This window comes from Ascaphus truei, chromosome 5 (genome assembly GCF_040206685.1).
Source record: "Ascaphus truei isolate aAscTru1 chromosome 5, aAscTru1.hap1, whole genome shotgun sequence".
Taxonomy (NCBI): Eukaryota; Metazoa; Chordata; class Amphibia; order Anura; family Ascaphidae; genus Ascaphus; species Ascaphus truei.
The window spans coordinates 231,379,395-231,397,769 of NC_134487.1; positions in this window are offsets into that span (position 1 = coordinate 231,379,395).

An 18,375-nucleotide genomic window follows, 5' to 3' on the forward strand; every position below is an offset into this window, starting at 1 on the left:
TTCCAGAATGCCCTGCTTCAGCACAGACCAGAAAGGCATTGTGATAAGCGTATCCCCGGTATAGTCAGGGGTTAATGGGAGTCGTCCCCGCCCCCCCAGTATACGGCCAGAACCATGGACCCGGTACTTGTGGTTCGGACTGTCTCCAACCAGCCATAATGTTGTGAGAGTGAAATTATGTCTAAGTCCAGCTTTGGTACATTAGAAGCAACTCTGAAACTTAACCTAAGCGTTTTTCGAAGCTACTTTTTGGCTAACTTCTTATAGGTAGGTCTAGGAGCTCTGAAAATGAACGTGCGCGTCTTTCACTCTTCCAGAGGGACTTAGAAGAATTTTGTGATATTTTTTATTAAAATGGTGTATAAGGTTATATATATAAATATATTTTATGCACTGTATATGAGCTGGCGATTTCTAAGTCTGTGGTTCCGAGAGGGGTTAACCAGGCTCACTAATAAAGGTCAAGCCACTTGGCTGCCAGAATGCCCTGCTTCAGCACAGACCAGAAAGGCATTGTGATAAGCGTATCCCCGGTATAGTCAGGGGTTAATGGGAGTCGTCCCCGTCCCCCCAGTATACGGCCAGAACCATGGACCCGGTACTTGTGGTTCGGACTGTCTCCAACCAGCCATAATGTTGTGAGAGTGAAATTATGTCTAAGTCCAGCTTTGGTACATTAGAAGCAACTCTGAAACTTAACCTAAGCGTTTTTCGAAGCTACTTTTTGGCTAACTTCTTATAGGAAGGTCTAGGAGCTCTGAAAATGAACGTGCGCGTCTTTCACTCTTCCCGAGGGACTTAGAAGAATTTTGTGATATTTTTTATTAAAATGGTGTATAAGGGTATATATATAAATATATTTTATGCACTGTATATGAGCTGGCGATTTCTAAGTCTGTGGTTCCGAGAGGGGGTAACCAGGCTCACTAATAAAGGTCAAGCCACTTGGCTTCCAGAATGCCCTGCTTCAGCACAGACCAGAAAGGCATTGTGATAAGCGTATCCCCGGTATAGTCAGGGGTTAATGGGAGTCGTCCCCGCCCCCCCAGTATACGGCCAGAACCATGGACCCGGTACTTGTGGTTCGGACTGTCTCCAACCAGCCATAATGTTGTGAGAGTGAAATTATGTCTAAGTCCAGCTTTGGTACATTAGAAGCAACTCTGAAACTTAACCTAAGCGTTTTTCGAAGCTACTTTTTGGCTAACTTCTTATAGGAAGGTCTAGGAGCTCTGAAAATGAACGTGCGCGTCTTTCACTCTTCCCGAGGGACTTAGAAGAATTTTGTGATATTTTTTATTAAAATGGTGTATAAGGGTATATATATAAATATATTTTATGCACTGTATATGAGCTGGCGATTTCTAAGTCTGTGGTTCCGAGAGGGGGTAACCAGGCTCACTAATAAAGGTCAAGCCACTTGGCTGCCAGAATGCCCTGCTTCAGCACAGACCAGAAAGGCATTGTGATAAGCGTATCCCCGGTATAGTCAGGGGTTAATGGGAGTCGTCCCCGTCCCCCCAGTATACGGCCAGAACCATGGACCCAGTACTTGTGGTTCGGACTGTCTCCAACCAGCCATAATGTTGTGAGAGTGAAATTATGTCTAAGTCCAGCTTTGGTACATTAGAAGCAACTCTGAAACTTAACCTAAGCGTTTTTCGAAGCTACTTTTTGGCTAACTTCTTATAGGTAGGTCTAGGAGCTCTGAAAATGAACGTGCGCGTCTTTCACTCTTCCAGAGGGACTTAGAAGAATTTTGTGATATTTTTTATTAAAATGGTGTATAAGGTTATATATATAAATATATTTTATGCACTGTATATGAGCTGGCGATTTCTAAGTCTGTGGTTCCGAGAGGGGTTAACCAGGCTCACTAATAAAGGTCAAGCCACTTGGCTGCCAGAATGCCCTGCTTCAGCACAGACCAGAAAGGCATTGTGATAAGCGTATCCCCGGTATAGTCAGGGGTTAATGGGAGTCGTCCCCGTCCCCCCAGTATACGGCCAGAACCATGGACCCGGTACTTGTGGTTCGGACTGTCTCCAACCAGCCATAATGTTGTGAGAGTGAAATTATGTCTAAGTCCAGCTTTGGTACATTAGAAGCAACTCTGAAACTTAACCTAAGCGTTTTTCGAAGCTACTTTTTGGCTAACTTCTTATAGGAAGGTCTAGGAGCTCTGAAAATGAACGTGCGCGTCTTTCACTCTTCCCGAGGGACTTAGAAGAATTTTGTGATATTTTTTATTAAAATGGTGTATAAGGGTATATATATAAATATATTTTATGCACTGTATATGAGCTGGCGATTTCTAAGTCTGTGGTTCCGAGAGGGGGTAACCAGGCTCACTAATAAAGGTCAAGCCACTTGGCTGCCAGAATGCCCTGCTTCAGCACAGACCAGAAAGGCATTGTGATAAGCGTATCCCCGGTATAGTCAGGGGTTAATGGGAGTCGTCCCCGTCCCCCCAGTATACGGCCAGAACCATGGACCCAGTACTTGTGGTTCGGACTGTCTCCAACCAGCCATAATGTTGTGAGAGTGAAATTATGTCTAAGTCCAGCTTTGGTACATTAGAAGCAACTCTGAAACTTAACCTAAGCGTTTTTCGAAGCTACTTTTTGGCTAACTTCTTATAGGTAGGTCTAGGAGCTCTGAAAATGAACGTGCGCGTCTTTCACTCTTCCAGAGGGACTTAGAAGAATTTTGTGATATTTTTTATTAAAATGGTGTATAAGGTTATATATATAAATATATTTTATGCACTGTATATGAGCTGGCGATTTCTAAGTCTGTGGTTCCGAGAGGGGTTAACCAGGCTCACTAATAAAGGTCAAGCCACTTGGCTGCCAGAATGCCCTGCTTCAGCACAGACCAGAAAGGCATTGTGATAAGCGTATCCCCGGTATAGTCAGGGGTTAATGGGAGTCGTCCCCGTCCCCCCAGTATACGGCCAGAACCATGGACCCGGTACTTGTGGTTCGGACTGTCTCCAACCAGCCATAATGTTGTGAGAGTGAAATTATGTCTAAGTCCAGCTTTGGTACATTAGAAGCAACTCTGAAACTTAACCTAAGCGTTTTTCGAAGCTACTTTTTGGCTAACTTCTTATAGGAAGGTCTAGGAGCTCTGAAAATGAACGTGCGCGTCTTTCACTCTTCCCGAGGGACTTAGAAGAATTTTGTGATATTTTTTATTAAAATGGTGTATAAGGGTATATATATAAATATATTTTATGCACTGTATATGAGCTGGCGATTTCTAAGTCTGTGGTTCCGAGAGGGGGTAACCAGGCTCACTAATAAAGGTCAAGCCACTTGGCTTCCAGAATGCCCTGCTTCAGCACAGACCAGAAAGGCATTGTGATAAGCGTATCCCCGGTATAGTCAGGGGTTAATGGGAGTCGTCCCCGCCCCCCCAGTATACGGCCAGAACCATGGACCCGGTACTTGTGGTTCGGACTGTCTCCAACCAGCCATAATGTTGTGAGAGTGAAATTATGTCTAAGTCCAGCTTTGGTACATTAGAAGCAACTCTGAAACTTAACCTAAGCGTTTTTCGAAGCTACTTTTTGGCTAACTTCTTATAGGAAGGTCTAGGAGCTCTGAAAATGAACGTGCGCGTCTTTCACTCTTCCCGAGGGACTTAGAAGAATTTTGTGATATTTTTTATTAAAATGGTGTATAAGGGTATATATATAAATATATTTTATGCACTGTATATGAGCTGGCGATTTCTAAGTCTGTGGTTCCGAGAGGGGGTAACCAGGCTCACTAATAAAGGTCAAGCCACTTGGCTGCCAGAATGCCCTGCTTCAGCACAGACCAGAAAGGCATTGTGATAAGCGTATCCCCGGTATAGTCAGGGGTTAATGGGAGTCGTCCCCGTCCCCCCAGTATACGGCCAGAACCATGGACCCAGTACTTGTGGTTCGGACTGTCTCCAACCAGCCATAATGTTGTGAGAGTGAAATTATGTCTAAGTCCAGCTTTGGTACATTAGAAGCAACTCTGAAACTTAACCTAAGCGTTTTTCGAAGCTACTTTTTGGCTAACTTCTTATAGGAAGGTCTAGGAGCTCTGAAAATGAACGTGCGCGTCTTTCACTCTTCCAGAGGGACTTAGAAGAATTTTGTGATATTTTTTATTAAAATGGTGTATAAGGTTATATATATAAATATATTTTATGCACTGTATATGAGCTGGCGATTTCTAAGTCTGTGGTTCCGAGAGGGGGTAACCAGGCTCACTAATAAAGGTCAAGCCACTTGGCTGCCAGAATGCCCTGCTTCAGCACAGACCAGAAAGGCATTGTGATAAGCGTATCCCCGGTATAGTCAGGGGTTAATGGGAGTCGTCCCCGTCCCCCCAGTATACGGCCAGAACCATGGACCCGGTACTTGTGGTTCGGACTGTCTCCAACCAGCCATAATGTTGTGAGAGTGAAATTATGTCTAAGTCCAGCTTTGGTACATTAGAAGCAACTCTGAAACTTAACCTAAGCGTTTTTCGAAGCTACTTTTTGGCTAACTTCTTATAGGAAGGTCTAGGAGCTCTGAAAATGAACGTGCGCGTCTTTCACTCTTCCCGAGGGACTTAGAAGAATTTTGTGATATTTTTTATTAAAATGGTGTATAAGGGTATATATATAAATATATTTTATGCACTGTATATGAGCTGGCGATTTCTAAGTCTGTGGTTCCGAGAGGGGGTAACCAGGCGCACTAATAAAGGTCAAGCCACTTGGCTGCCAGAATGCCCTGCTTCAGCACAGACCAGAAAGGCATTGTGATAAGCGTATCCCCGGTATAGTCAGGGGTTAATGGGAGTCGTCCCCGTCCCCCCAGTATACGGCCAGAACCATGGACCCAGTACTTGTGGTTCGGACTGTCTCCAACCAGCCATAATGTTGTGAGAGTAAAATTATGTCTAAGTCCAGCTTTGGTACATTAGAAGCAACTCTGAAACTTAACCTAAGCGTTTTTCGAAGCTACTTTTTGGCTAACTTCTTATAGGAAGGTCTAGGAGCTCTGAAAATGAACGTGCGCGTCTTTCACTCTTCCCGAGGGACTTAGAAGAATTTTGTGATATTTTTTATTAAAATGGTGTATAAGGGTATATATATAAATATATTTTATGCACTGTATATGAGCTGGCGATTTCTAAGTCTGTGGTTCCGAGAGGGGGTAACCAGGCTCACTAATAAAGGTCAAGCCACTTGGCTGCCAGAATGCCCTGCTTCAGCACAGACCAGAAAGGCATTGTGATAAGCGTATCCCCGGTATAGTCAGGGGTTAATGGGAGTCGTCCCCGTCCCCCCAGTATACGGCCAGAACCATGGACCCAGTACTTGTGGTTCGGACTGTCTCCAACCAGCCATAATGTTGTGAGAGTAAAATTATGTCTAAGTCCAGCTTTGGTACATTAGAAGCAACTCTGAAACTTAACCTAAGCGTTTTTCGAAGCTACTTTTTGGCTAACTTCTTATAGGAAGGTCTAGGAGCTCTGAAAATGAACGTGCGCGTCTTTCACTCTTCCCGAGGGACTTAGAAGAATTTTGTGATATTTTTTATTAAAATGGTGTATAAGGGTATATATATAAATATATTTTATGCACTGTATATGAGCTGGCGATTTCTAAGTCTGTGGTTCCGAGAGGGGGTAACCAGGCTCACTAATAAAGGTCAAGCCACTTGGCTGCCAGAATGCCCTGCTTCAGCACAGACCAGAAAGGCATTGTGATAAGCGTATCCCCGGTATAGTCAGGGGTTAATGGGAGTCGTCCCCGTCCCCCCAGTATACGGCCAGAACCATGGACCCGGTACTTGTGGTTCGGACTGTCTCCAACCAGCCATAATGTTGTGAGAGTGAAATTATGTCTAAGTCCAGCTTTGGTACATTAGAAGCAACTCTGAAACTTAACCTAAGCGTTTTTCGAAGCTACTTTTTGGGTAACTTCTTATAGGAAGGTCTAGGAGCTCTGAAAATGAACGTGCGCGTCTTTCACTCTTCCAGAGGGACTTAGAAGAATTTTGTGATATTTTTTATTAAAATGGTGTATAAGGTTATATATATAAATATATTTTATGCACTGTATATGAGCTGGCGATTTCTAAGTCTGTGGTTCCGAGAGGGGGTAACCAGGCTCACTAATAAAGGTCAAGCCACTTGGCTGCCAGAATGCCCTGCTTCAGCACAGACCAGAAAGGCATTGTGATAAGCGTATCCCCGGTATAGTCAGGGGTTAATGGGAGTCGTCCCCGTCCCCCCAGTATACGGCCAGAACCATGGACCCGGTACTTGTGGTTCGGACTGTCTCCAACCAGCCATAATGTTGTGAGAGTGAAATTATGTCTAAGTTCAGCTTTGGTACATTAGAAGCAACTCTGAAACTTAACCTAAGCGTTTTTCGAAGCTACTTTTTGGCTAACTTCTTATAGGAAGGTCTAGGAGCTCTGAAAATGAACGTGCGCGTCTTTCACTCTTCCCGAGGGACTTAGAAGAATTTTGTGATATTTTTTATTAAAATGGTGTATAAGGGTATATATATAAATATATTTTATGCACTGTATATGAGCTGGCGATTTCTAAGTCTGTGGTTCCGAGAGGGGGTAACCAGGCTCACTAATAAAGGTCAAGCCACTTGGCTGCCAGAATGCCCTGCTTCAGCACAGACCAGAAAGGCATTGTGATAAGCGTATCCCCGGTATAGTCAGGGGTTAATGGGAGTCGTCCCCGTCCCCCCAGTATACGGCCAGAACCATGGACCCGGTACTTGTGGTTCGGACTGTCTCCAACCAGCCATAATGTTGTGAGAGTGAAATTATGTCTAAGTCCAGCTTTGGTACATTAGAAGCAACTCTGAAACTTAACCTAAGCGTTTTTCGAAGCTACTTTTTGGCTAACTTCTTATAGGAAGGTCTAGGAGCTCTGAAAATGAACGTGCGCGTCTTTCACTCTTCCAGAGGGACTTAGAAGAATTTTGTGATATTTTTTATTAAAATGGTGTATAAGGTTATATATATAAATATATTTTATGCACTGTATATGAGCTGGCGATTTCTAAGTCTGTGGTTCCGAGAGGGGGTAACCAGGCTCACTAATAAAGGTCAAGCCACTTGGCTGCCAGAATGCCCTGCTTCAGCACAGACCAGAAAGGCATTGTGATAAGCGTATCCCCGGTATAGTCAGGGGTTAATGGGAGTCGTCCCCGTCCCCCCAGTATACGGCCAGAACCATGGACCCGGTACTTGTGGTTCGGACTGTCTCCAACCAGCCATAATGTTGTGAGAGTGAAATTATGTCTAAGTCCAGCTTTGGTACATTAGAAGCAACTCTGAAACTTAACCTAAGCGTTTTTCGAAGCTACTTTTTGGCTAACTTCTTATAGGAAGGTCTAGGAGCTCTGAAAATGAACGTGCGCGTCTTTCACTCTTCCCGAGGGACTTAGAAGAATTTTGTGATATTTTTTATTAAAATGGTGTATAAGGGTATATATATAAATATATTTTATGCACTGTATATGAGCTGGCGATTTCTAAGTCTGTGGTTCCGAGAGGGGGTAACCAGGCTCACTAATAAAGGTCAAGCCACTTGGCTGCCAGAATGCCCTGCTTCAGCACAGACCAGAAAGGCATTGTGATAAGCGTATCCCCGGTATAGTCAGGGGTTAATGGGAGTCGTCCCCGTCCCCCCAGTATACGGCCAGAACCATGGACCCGGTACTTGTGGTTCGGACTGTCTCCAACCAGCCATAATGTTGTGAGAGTGAAATTATGTCTAAGTCCAGCTTTGGTACATTAGAAGCAACTCTGAAACTTAACCTAAGCGTTTTTCGAAGCTACTTTTTGGCTAACTTCTTATAGGAAGGTCTAGGAGCTCTGAAAATGAACGTGCGCGTCTTTTACTCTTCCCGAGGGACTTAGAAGAATTTTGTGATATTTTTTATTAAAATGGTGTATAAGGGTATATATATAAATATATTTTATGCACTGTATATGAGCTGGCGATTTCTAAGTCTGTGGTTCCGAGAGGGGGTAACCAGGCTCACTAATAAAGGTCAAGCCACTTGGCTGCCAGAATGCCCTGCTTCAGCACAGACCAGAAAGGCATTGTGATAAGCGTATCCCCGGTGTAGTCAGGGTTTAATGGGAGTCGTCCCCGTCCCCCCAGTATACGGCCAGAACCATGGACCCGGTACTTGTGGTTCGGACTGTCTCCAACCAGCCATAATGTTGTGAGAGTGAAATTATGTCTAAGTCCAGCTTTGGTACATTAGAAGCAACTCTGAAACTTAACCTAAGCGTTTTTCGAAGCTACTTTTTGGCTAACTTCTTATAGGAAGGTCTAGGAGCTCTGAAAATGAACGTGCGCGTCTTTCACTCTTCCCGAGGGACTTAGAAGAATTTTGTGATATTTTTTATTAAAATGGTGTATAAGGGTATATATATAAATATATTTTATGCACTGTATATGAGCTGGCGATTTCTAAGTCTGTGGTTCCGAGAGGGGGTAACCAGGCTCACTAATAAAGGTCAAGCCACTTGGCTGCCAGAATGCCCTGCTTCAGCACAGACCAGAAAGGCATTGTGATAAGCGTATCCCCGGTATAGTCAGGGGTTAATGGGAGTCGTCCCCGTCCCCCCAGTATACGGCCAGAACCATGGACCCGGTACTTGTGGTTCGGACTGTCTCCAACCAGCCATAATGTTGTGAGAGTGAAATTATGTCTAAGTCCAGCTTTGGTACATTAGAAGCAACTCTGAAACTTAACCTAAGCGTTTTTCGAAGCTACTTTTTGGCTAACTTCTTATAGGAAGGTCTAGGAGCTCTGAAAATGAACGTGCGCGTCTTTCACTCTTCCAGAGGGACTTAGAAGAATTTTGTGATATTTTTTATTAAAATGGTGTATAAGGGTATATATATAAATATATTTTATGCACTGTATATGAGCTGGCGATTTCTAAGTCTGTGGTTCCGAGAGGGGGTAACCAGGCTCACTAATAAAGGTCAAGCCACTTGGCTTCCAGAATGCCCTGCTTCAGCACAGACCAGAAAGGCATTGTGATAAGCGTATCCCCGGTATAGTCAGGGGTTAATGGGAGTCGTCCCCGCCCCCCCAGTATACGGCCAGAACCATGGACCCGGTACTTGTGGTACGGACTGTCTCCAACCAGCCATAATGTTGTGAGAGTGAAATTATGTCTAAGTCCAGCTTTGGTACATTAGAAGCAACTCTGAAACTTAACCTAAGCGTTTTTCGAAGCTACTTTTTGGCTAACTTCTTATAGGAAGGTCTAGGAGCTCTGAAAATGAACGTGCGCGTCTTTCACTCTTCCCGAGGGACTTAGAAGAATTTTGTGATATTTTTTATTAAAATGGTGTATAAGGGTATATATATAAATATATTTTATGCACTGTATATGAGCTGGCGATTTCTAAGTCTGTGGTTCCGAGAGGGGGTAACCAGGCTCACTAATAAAGGTCAAGCCACTTGGCTGCCAGAATGCCCTGCTTCAGCACAGACCAGAAAGGCATTGTGATAAGCGTATCCCCGGTATAGTCAGGGGTTAATGGGAGTCGTCCCCGTCCCCCCAGTATACGGCCAGAACCATGGACCCAGTACTTGTGGTTCGGACTGTCTCCAACCAGCCATAATGTTGTGAGAGTGAAATTATGTCTAAGTCCAGCTTTGGTACATTAGAAGCAACTCTGAAACTTAACCTAAGCGTTTTTCGAAGCTACTTTTTGGCTAACTTCTTATAGGAAGGTCTAGGAGCTCTGAAAATGAACGTGCGCGTCTTTCACTCTTCCAGAGGGACTTAGAAGAATTTTGTGATATTTTTTATTAAAATGGTGTATAAGGTTATATATATAAATATATTTTATGCACTGTATATGAGCTGGCGATTTCTAAGTCTGTGGTTCCGAGAGGGGGTAACCAGGCTCACTAATAAAGGTCAAGCCACTTGGCTGCCAGAATGCCCTGCTTCAGCACAGACCAGAAAGGCATTGTGATAAGCGTATCCCCGGTATAGTCAGGGGTTAATGGGAGTCGTCCCCGTCCCCCCAGTATACGGCCAGAACCATGGACCCGGTACTTGTGGTTCGGACTGTCTCCAACCAGCCATAATGTTGTGAGAGTGAAATTATGTCTAAGTCCAGCTTTGGTACATTAGAAGCAACTCTGAAACTTAACCTAAGCGTTTTTCGAAGCTACTTTTTGGCTAACTTCTTATAGGAAGGTCTAGGAGCTCTGAAAATGAACGTGCGCGTCTTTCACTCTTCCCGAGGGACTTAGAAGAATTTTGTGATATTTTTTATTAAAATGGTGTATAAGGGTATATATATAAATATATTTTATGCACTGTATATGAGCTGGCGATTTCTAAGTCTGTGGTTCCGAGAGGGGGTAACCAGGCTCACTAATAAAGGTCAAGCCACTTGGCTGCCAGAATGCCCTGCTTCAGCACAGACCAGAAAGGCATTGTGATAAGCGTATCCCCGGTATAGTCAGGGGTTAATGGGAGTCGTCCCCGTCCCCCCAGTATACGGCCAGAACCATGGACCCAGTACTTGTGGTTCGGACTGTCTCCAACCAGCCATAATGTTGTGAGAGTAAAATTATGTCTAAGTCCAGCTTTGGTACATTAGAAGCAACTCTGAAACTTAACCTAAGCGTTTTTCGAAGCTACTTTTTGGCTAACTTCTTATAGGAAGGTCTAGGAGCTCTGAAAATGAACGTGCGCGTCTTTCACTCTTCCCGAGGGACTTAGAAGAATTTTGTGATATTTTTTATTAAAATGGTGTATAAGGGTATATATATAAATATATTTTATGCACTGTATATGAGCTGGCGATTTCTAAGTCTGTGGTTCCGAGAGGGGGTAACCAGGCTCACTAATAAAGGTCAAGCCACTTGGCTGCCAGAATGCCCTGCTTCAGCACAGACCAGAAAGGCATTGTGATAAGCGTATCCCCGGTATAGTCAGGGGTTAATGGGAGTCGTCCCCGTCCCCCCAGTATACGGCCAGAACCATGGACCCAGTACTTGTGGTTCGGACTGTCTCCAACCAGCCATAATGTTGTGAGAGTAAAATTATGTCTAAGTCCAGCTTTGGTACATTAGAAGCAACTCTGAAACTTAACCTAAGCGTTTTTCGAAGCTACTTTTTGGCTAACTTCTTATAGGAAGGTCTAGGAGCTCTGAAAATGAACGTGCGCGTCTTTCACTCTTCCCGAGGGACTTAGAAGAATTTTGTGATATTTTTTATTAAAATGGTGTATAAGGGTATATATATAAATATATTTTATGCACTGTATATGAGCTGGCGATTTCTAAGTCTGTGGTTCCGAGAGGGGGTAACCAGGCTCACTAATAAAGGTCAAGCCACTTGGCTGCCAGAATGCCCTGCTTCAGCACAGACCAGAAAGGCATTGTGATAAGCGTATCCCCGGTATAGTCAGGGGTTAATGGGAGTCGTCCCCGTCCCCCCAGTATACGGCCAGAACCATGGACCCGGTACTTGTGGTTCGGACTGTCTCCAACCAGCCATAATGTTGTGAGAGTGAAATTATGTCTAAGTCCAGCTTTGGTACATTAGAAGCAACTCTGAAACTTAACCTAAGCGTTTTTCGAAGCTACTTTTTGGGTAACTTCTTATAGGAAGGTCTAGGAGCTCTGAAAATGAACGTGCGCGTCTTTCACTCTTCCAGAGGGACTTAGAAGAATTTTGTGATATTTTTTATTAAAATGGTGTATAAGGTTATATATATAAATATATTTTATGCACTGTATATGAGCTGGCGATTTCTAAGTCTGTGGTTCCGAGAGGGGGTAACCAGGCTCACTAATAAAGGTCAAGCCACTTGGCTGCCAGAATGCCCTGCTTCAGCACAGACCAGAAAGGCATTGTGATAAGCGTATCCCCGGTATAGTCAGGGGTTAATGGGAGTCGTCCCCGTCCCCCCAGTATACGGCCAGAACCATGGACCCGGTACTTGTGGTTCGGACTGTCTCCAACCAGCCATAATGTTGTGAGAGTGAAATTATGTCTAAGTTCAGCTTTGGTACATTAGAAGCAACTCTGAAACTTAACCTAAGCGTTTTTCGAAGCTACTTTTTGGCTAACTTCTTATAGGAAGGTCTAGGAGCTCTGAAAATGAACGTGCGCGTCTTTCACTCTTCCCGAGGGACTTAGAAGAATTTTGTGATATTTTTTATTAAAATGGTGTATAAGGGTATATATATAAATATATTTTATGCACTGTATATGAGCTGGCGATTTCTAAGTCTGTGGTTCCGAGAGGGGGTAACCAGGCTCACTAATAAAGGTCAAGCCACTTGGCTGCCAGAATGCCCTGCTTCAGCACAGACCAGAAAGGCATTGTGATAAGCGTATCCCCGGTATAGTCAGGGGTTAATGGGAGTCGTCCCCGTCCCCCCAGTATACGGCCAGAACCATGGACCCGGTACTTGTGGTTCGGACTGTCTCCAACCAGCCATAATGTTGTGAGAGTGAAATTATGTCTAAGTCCAGCTTTGGTACATTAGAAGCAACTCTGAAACTTAACCTAAGCGTTTTTCGAAGCTACTTTTTGGCTAACTTCTTATAGGAAGGTCTAGGAGCTCTGAAAATGAACGTGCGCGTCTTTCACTCTTCCAGAGGGACTTAGAAGAATTTTGTGATATTTTTTATTAAAATGGTGTATAAGGTTATATATATAAATATATTTTATGCACTGTATATGAGCTGGCGATTTCTAAGTCTGTGGTTCCGAGAGGGGGTAACCAGGCTCACTAATAAAGGTCAAGCCACTTGGCTGCCAGAATGCCCTGCTTCAGCACAGACCAGAAAGGCATTGTGATAAGCGTATCCCCGGTATAGTCAGGGGTTAATGGGAGTCGTCCCCGTCCCCCCAGTATACGGCCAGAACCATGGACCCGGTACTTGTGGTTCGGACTGTCTCCAACCAGCCATAATGTTGTGAGAGTGAAATTATGTCTAAGTCCAGCTTTGGTACATTAGAAGCAACTCTGAAACTTAACCTAAGCGTTTTTCGAAGCTACTTTTTGGCTAACTTCTTATAGGAAGGTCTAGGAGCTCTGAAAATGAACGTGCGCGTCTTTCACTCTTCCCGAGGGACTTAGAAGAATTTTGTGATATTTTTTATTAAAATGGTGTATAAGGGTATATATATAAATATATTTTATGCACTGTATATGAGCTGGCGATTTCTAAGTCTGTGGTTCCGAGAGGGGGTAACCAGGCTCACTAATAAAGGTCAAGCCACTTGGCTGCCAGAATGCCCTGCTTCAGCACAGACCAGAAAGGCATTGTGATAAGCGTATCCCCGGTATAGTCAGGGGTTAATGGGAGTCGTCCCCGTCCCCCCAGTATACGGCCAGAACCATGGACCCGGTACTTGTGGTTCGGACTGTCTCCAACCAGCCATAATGTTGTGAGAGTGAAATTATGTCTAAGTCCAGCTTTGGTACATTAGAAGCAACTCTGAAACTTAACCTAAGCGTTTTTCGAAGCTACTTTTTGGCTAACTTCTTATAGGAAGGTCTAGGAGCTCTGAAAATGAACGTGCGCGTCTTTCACTCTTCCAGAGGGACTTAGAAGAATTTTGTGATATTTTTTATTAAAATGGTGTATAAGGTTATATATATAAATATATTTTATGCACTGTATATGAGCTGGCGATTTCTAAGTCTGTGGTTCCGAGAGGGGGTAACCAGGCTCACTAATAAAGGTCAAGCCACTTGGCTGCCAGAATGCCCTGCTTCAGCACAGACCAGAAAGGCATTGTGATAAGCGTATCCCCGGTATAGTCAGGGGTTAATGGGAGTCGTCCCCGTCCCCCCAGTATACGGCCAGAACCATGGACCCGGTACTTGTGGTTCGGACTGTCTCCAACCAGCCATAATGTTGTGAGAGTGAAATTATGTCTAAGTCCAGCTTTGGTACATTAGAAGCAACTCTGAAACTTAACCTAAGCGTTTTTCGAAGCTACTTTTTGGCTAACTTCTTATAGGAAGGTCTAGGAGCTCTGAAAATGAACGTGCGCGTCTTTCACTCTTCCCGAGGGACTTAGAAGAATTTTGTGATATTTTTTATTAAAATGGTGTATAAGGGTATATATATAAATATATTTTATGCACTGTATATGAGCTGGCGATTTCTAAGTCTGTGGTTCCGAGAGGGGGTAACCAGGCTCACTAATAAAGGTCAAGCCACTTGGCTGCCAGAATGCCCTGCTTCAGCACAGACCAGAAAGGCATTGTGATAAGCGTATCCCCGGTATAGTCAGGGGTTAATGGGAGTCGTCCCCGTCCCCCCAGTATACGGCCAGAACCATGGACCCGGTACTTGTGGTTCGGACTGTCTCCAACCAGCCATAATGTTGTGAGAGTGAAATTATGTCTAAGTCCAGCTTTGGTACATTAGAAGCAACTCTGAAACTTAACCTAAGCGTTTTTCGAAGCTACTTTTTGGCTAACTTCTTATAGGAAGGTCTAGGAGCTCTGAAAATGAACGTGCGCGTCTTTTACTCTTCCCGAGGGACTTAGAAGAATTTTGTGATATTTTTTATTAAAATGGTGTATAAGGGTATATATATAAATATATTTTATGCACTGTATATGAGCTGGCGATTTCTAAGTCTGTGGTTCCGAGAGGGGGTAACCAGGCTCACTAATAAAGGTCAAGCCACTTGGCTGCCAGAATGCCCTGCATCAGCACAGACCAGAAAGGCATTGTGATAAGCGTATCCCCGGTGTAGTCAGGGTTTAATGGGAGTCGTCCCCGTCCCCCCAGTATACGGCCAGAACCATGGACCCGGTACTTGTGGTTCGGACTGTCTCCAACCAGCCATAATGTTGTGAGAGTGAAATTATGTCTAAGTCCAGCTTTGGTACATTAGAAGCAACTCTGAAACTTAACCTAAGCGTTTTTCGAAGCTACTTTTTGGCTAACTTCTTATAGGAAGGTCTAGGAGCTCTGAAAATGAACGTGCGCGTCTTTCACTCTTCCCGAGGGACTTAGAAGAATTTTGTGATATTTTTTATTAAAATGGTGTATAAGGGTATATATATAAATATATTTTATGCACTGTATATGAGCTGGCGATTTCTAAGTCTGTGGTTCCGAGAGGGGGTAACCAGGCTCACTAATAAAGGTCAAGCCACTTGGCTGCCAGAATGCCCTGCTTCAGCACAGACCAGAAAGGCATTGTGATAAGCGTATCCCCGGTATAGTCAGGGGTTAATGGGAGTCGTCCCCGTCCCCCCAGTATACGGCCAGAACCATGGACCCGGTACTTGTGGTTCGGACTGTCTCCAACCAGCCATAATGTTGTGAGAGTGAAATTATGTCTAAGTCCAGCTTTGGTACATTAGAAGCAACTCTGAAACTTAACCTAAGCGTTTTTCGAAGCTACTTTTTGGCTAACTTCTTATAGGAAGGTCTAGGAGCTCTGAAAATGAACGTGCGCGTCTTTCACTCTTCCCGAGGGACTTAGAAGAATTTTGTGATATTTTTTATTAAAATGGTGTATAAGGGTATATATATAAATATATTTTATGCACTGTATATGAGCTGGCGATTTCTAAGTCTGTGGTTCCGAGAGGGGGTAACCAGGCTCACTAATAAAGGTCAAGCCACTTGGCTTCCAGAATGCCCTGCTTCAGCACAGACCAGAAAGGCATTGTGATAAGCGTATCCCCGGTATAGTCAGGGGTTAATGGGAGTCGTCCCCGCCCCCCCAGTATACGGCCAGAACCATGGACCCGGTACTTGTGGTTCGGACTGTCTCCAACCAGCCATAATGTTGTGAGAGTGAAATTATGTCTAAGTCCAGCTTTGGTACATTAGAAGCAACTCTGAAACTTAACCTAAGCGTTTTTCGAAGCTACTTTTTGGCTAACTTCTTATAGGAAGGTCTAGGAGCTCTGAAAATGAACGTGCGCGTCTTTCACTCTTCCCGAGGGACTTAGAAGAATTTTGTGATATTTTTTATTAAAATGGTGTATAAGGGTATATATATAAATATATTTTATGCACTGTATATGAGCTGGCGATTTCTAAGTCTGTGGTTCCGAGAGGGGGTAACCAGGCTCACTAATAAAGGTCAAGCCACTTGGCTGCCAGAATGCCCTGCTTCAGCACAGACCAGAAAGGCATTGTGATAAGCGTATCCCCGGTATAGTCAGGGGTTAATGGGAGTCGTCCCCGTCCCCCCAGTATACGGCCAGAACCATGGACCCAGTACTTGTGGTTCGGACTGTCTCCAACCAGCCATAATGTTGTGAGAGTGAAATTATGTCTAAGTCCAGCTTTGGTACATTAGAAGCAACTCTGAAACTTAACCTAAGCGTTTTTCGAAGCTACTTTTTGGCTAACTTCTTATAGGAAGGTCTAGGAGCTCTGAAAATGAACGTGCGCGTCTTTCACTCTTCCAGAGGGACTTAGAAGAATTTTGTGATATTTTTTATTAAAATGGTGTATAAGGTTATATATATAAATATATTTTATGCACTGTATATGAGCTGGCGATTTCTAAGTCTGTGGTTCCGAGAGGGGGTAACCAGGCTCACTAATAAAGGTCAAGCCACTTGGCTGCCAGAATGCCCTGCTTCAGCACAGACCAGAAAGGCATTGTGATAAGCGTATCCCCGGTATAGTCAGGGGTTAATGGGAGTCGTCCCCGTCCCCCCAGTATACGGCCAGAACCATGGACCCGGTACTTGTGGTTCGGACTGTCTCCAACCAGCCATAATGTTGTGAGAGTGAAATTATGTCTAAGTCCAGCTTTGGTACATTAGAAGCAACTCTGAAACTTAACCTAAGCGTTTTTCGAAGCTACTTTTTGGCTAACTTCTTATAGGAAGGTCTAGGAGCTCTGAAAATGAACGTGCGCGTCTTTCACTCTTCCCGAGGGACTTAGAAGAATTTTGTGATATTTTTTATTAAAATGGTGTATAAGGGTATATATATAAATATATTTTATGCACTGTATATGAGCTGGCGATTTCTAAGTCTGTGGTTCCGAGAGGGGGTAACCAGGCTCACTAATAAAGGTCAAGCCACTTGGCTGCCAGAATGCCCTGCTTCAGCACAGACCAGAAAGGCATTGTGATAAGCGTATCCCCGGTATAGTCAGGGGTTAATGGGAGTCGTCCCCGTCCCCCCAGTATACGGCCAGAACCATGGACCCAGTACTTGTGGTTCGGACTGTCTCCAACCAGCCATAATGTTGTGAGAGTAAAATTATGTCTAAGTCCAGCTTTGGTACATTAGAAGCAACTCTGAAACTTAACCTAAGCGTTTTTCGAAGCTACTTTTTGGCTAACTTCTTATAGGAAGGTCTAGGAGCTCTGAAAATGAACGTGCGCGTCTTTCACTCTTCCCGAGGGACTTAGAAGAATTTTGTGATATTTTTTATTAAAATGGTGTATAAGGGTATATATATAAATATATTTTATGCACTGTATATGAGCTGGCGATTTCTAAGTCTGTGGTTCCGAGAGGGGGTAACCAGGCTCACTAATAAAGGTCAAGCCACTTGGCTGCCAGAATGCCCTGCTTCAGCACAGACCAGAAAGGCATTGTGATAAGCGTATCCCCGGTATAGTCAGGGGTTAATGGGAGTCGTCCCCGTCCCCCCAGTATACGGCCAGAACCATGGACCCAGTACTTGTGGTTCGGACTGTCTCCAACCAGCCATAATGTTGTGAGAGTAAAATTATGTCTAAGTCCAGCTTTGGTACATTAGAAGCAACTCTGAAACTTAACCTAAGCGTTTTTCGAAGCTACTTTTTGGCTAACTTCTTATAGGAAGGTCTAGGAGCTCTGAAAATGAACGTGCGCGTCTTTCACTCTTCCAGAGGGACTTAGAAGAATTTTGTGATATTTTTTATTAAAATGGTGTATAAGGTTATATATATAAATATATTTTATGCACTGTATATGAGCTGGCGATTTCTAAGTCTGTGGTTCCGAGAGGGGGTAACCAGGCTCACTAATAAAGGTCAAGCCACTTGGCTGCCAGAATGCCCTGCTTCAGCACAGACCAGAAAGGCATTGTGATAAGCGTATCCCCGGTATAGTCAGGGGTTAATGGGAGTCGTCCCCGTCCCCCCAGTATACGGCCAGAACCATGGACCCGGTACTTGTGGTTCGGACTGTCTCCAACCAGCCATAATGTTGTGAGAGTGAAATTATGTCTAAGTCCAGCTTTGGTACATTAGAAGCAACTCTGAAACTTAACCTAAGCGTTTTTCGAAGCTACTTTTTGGCTAACTTCTTATAGGAAGGTCTAGGAGCTCTGAAAATGAACGTGCGCGTCTTTCACTCTTCCCGAGGGACTT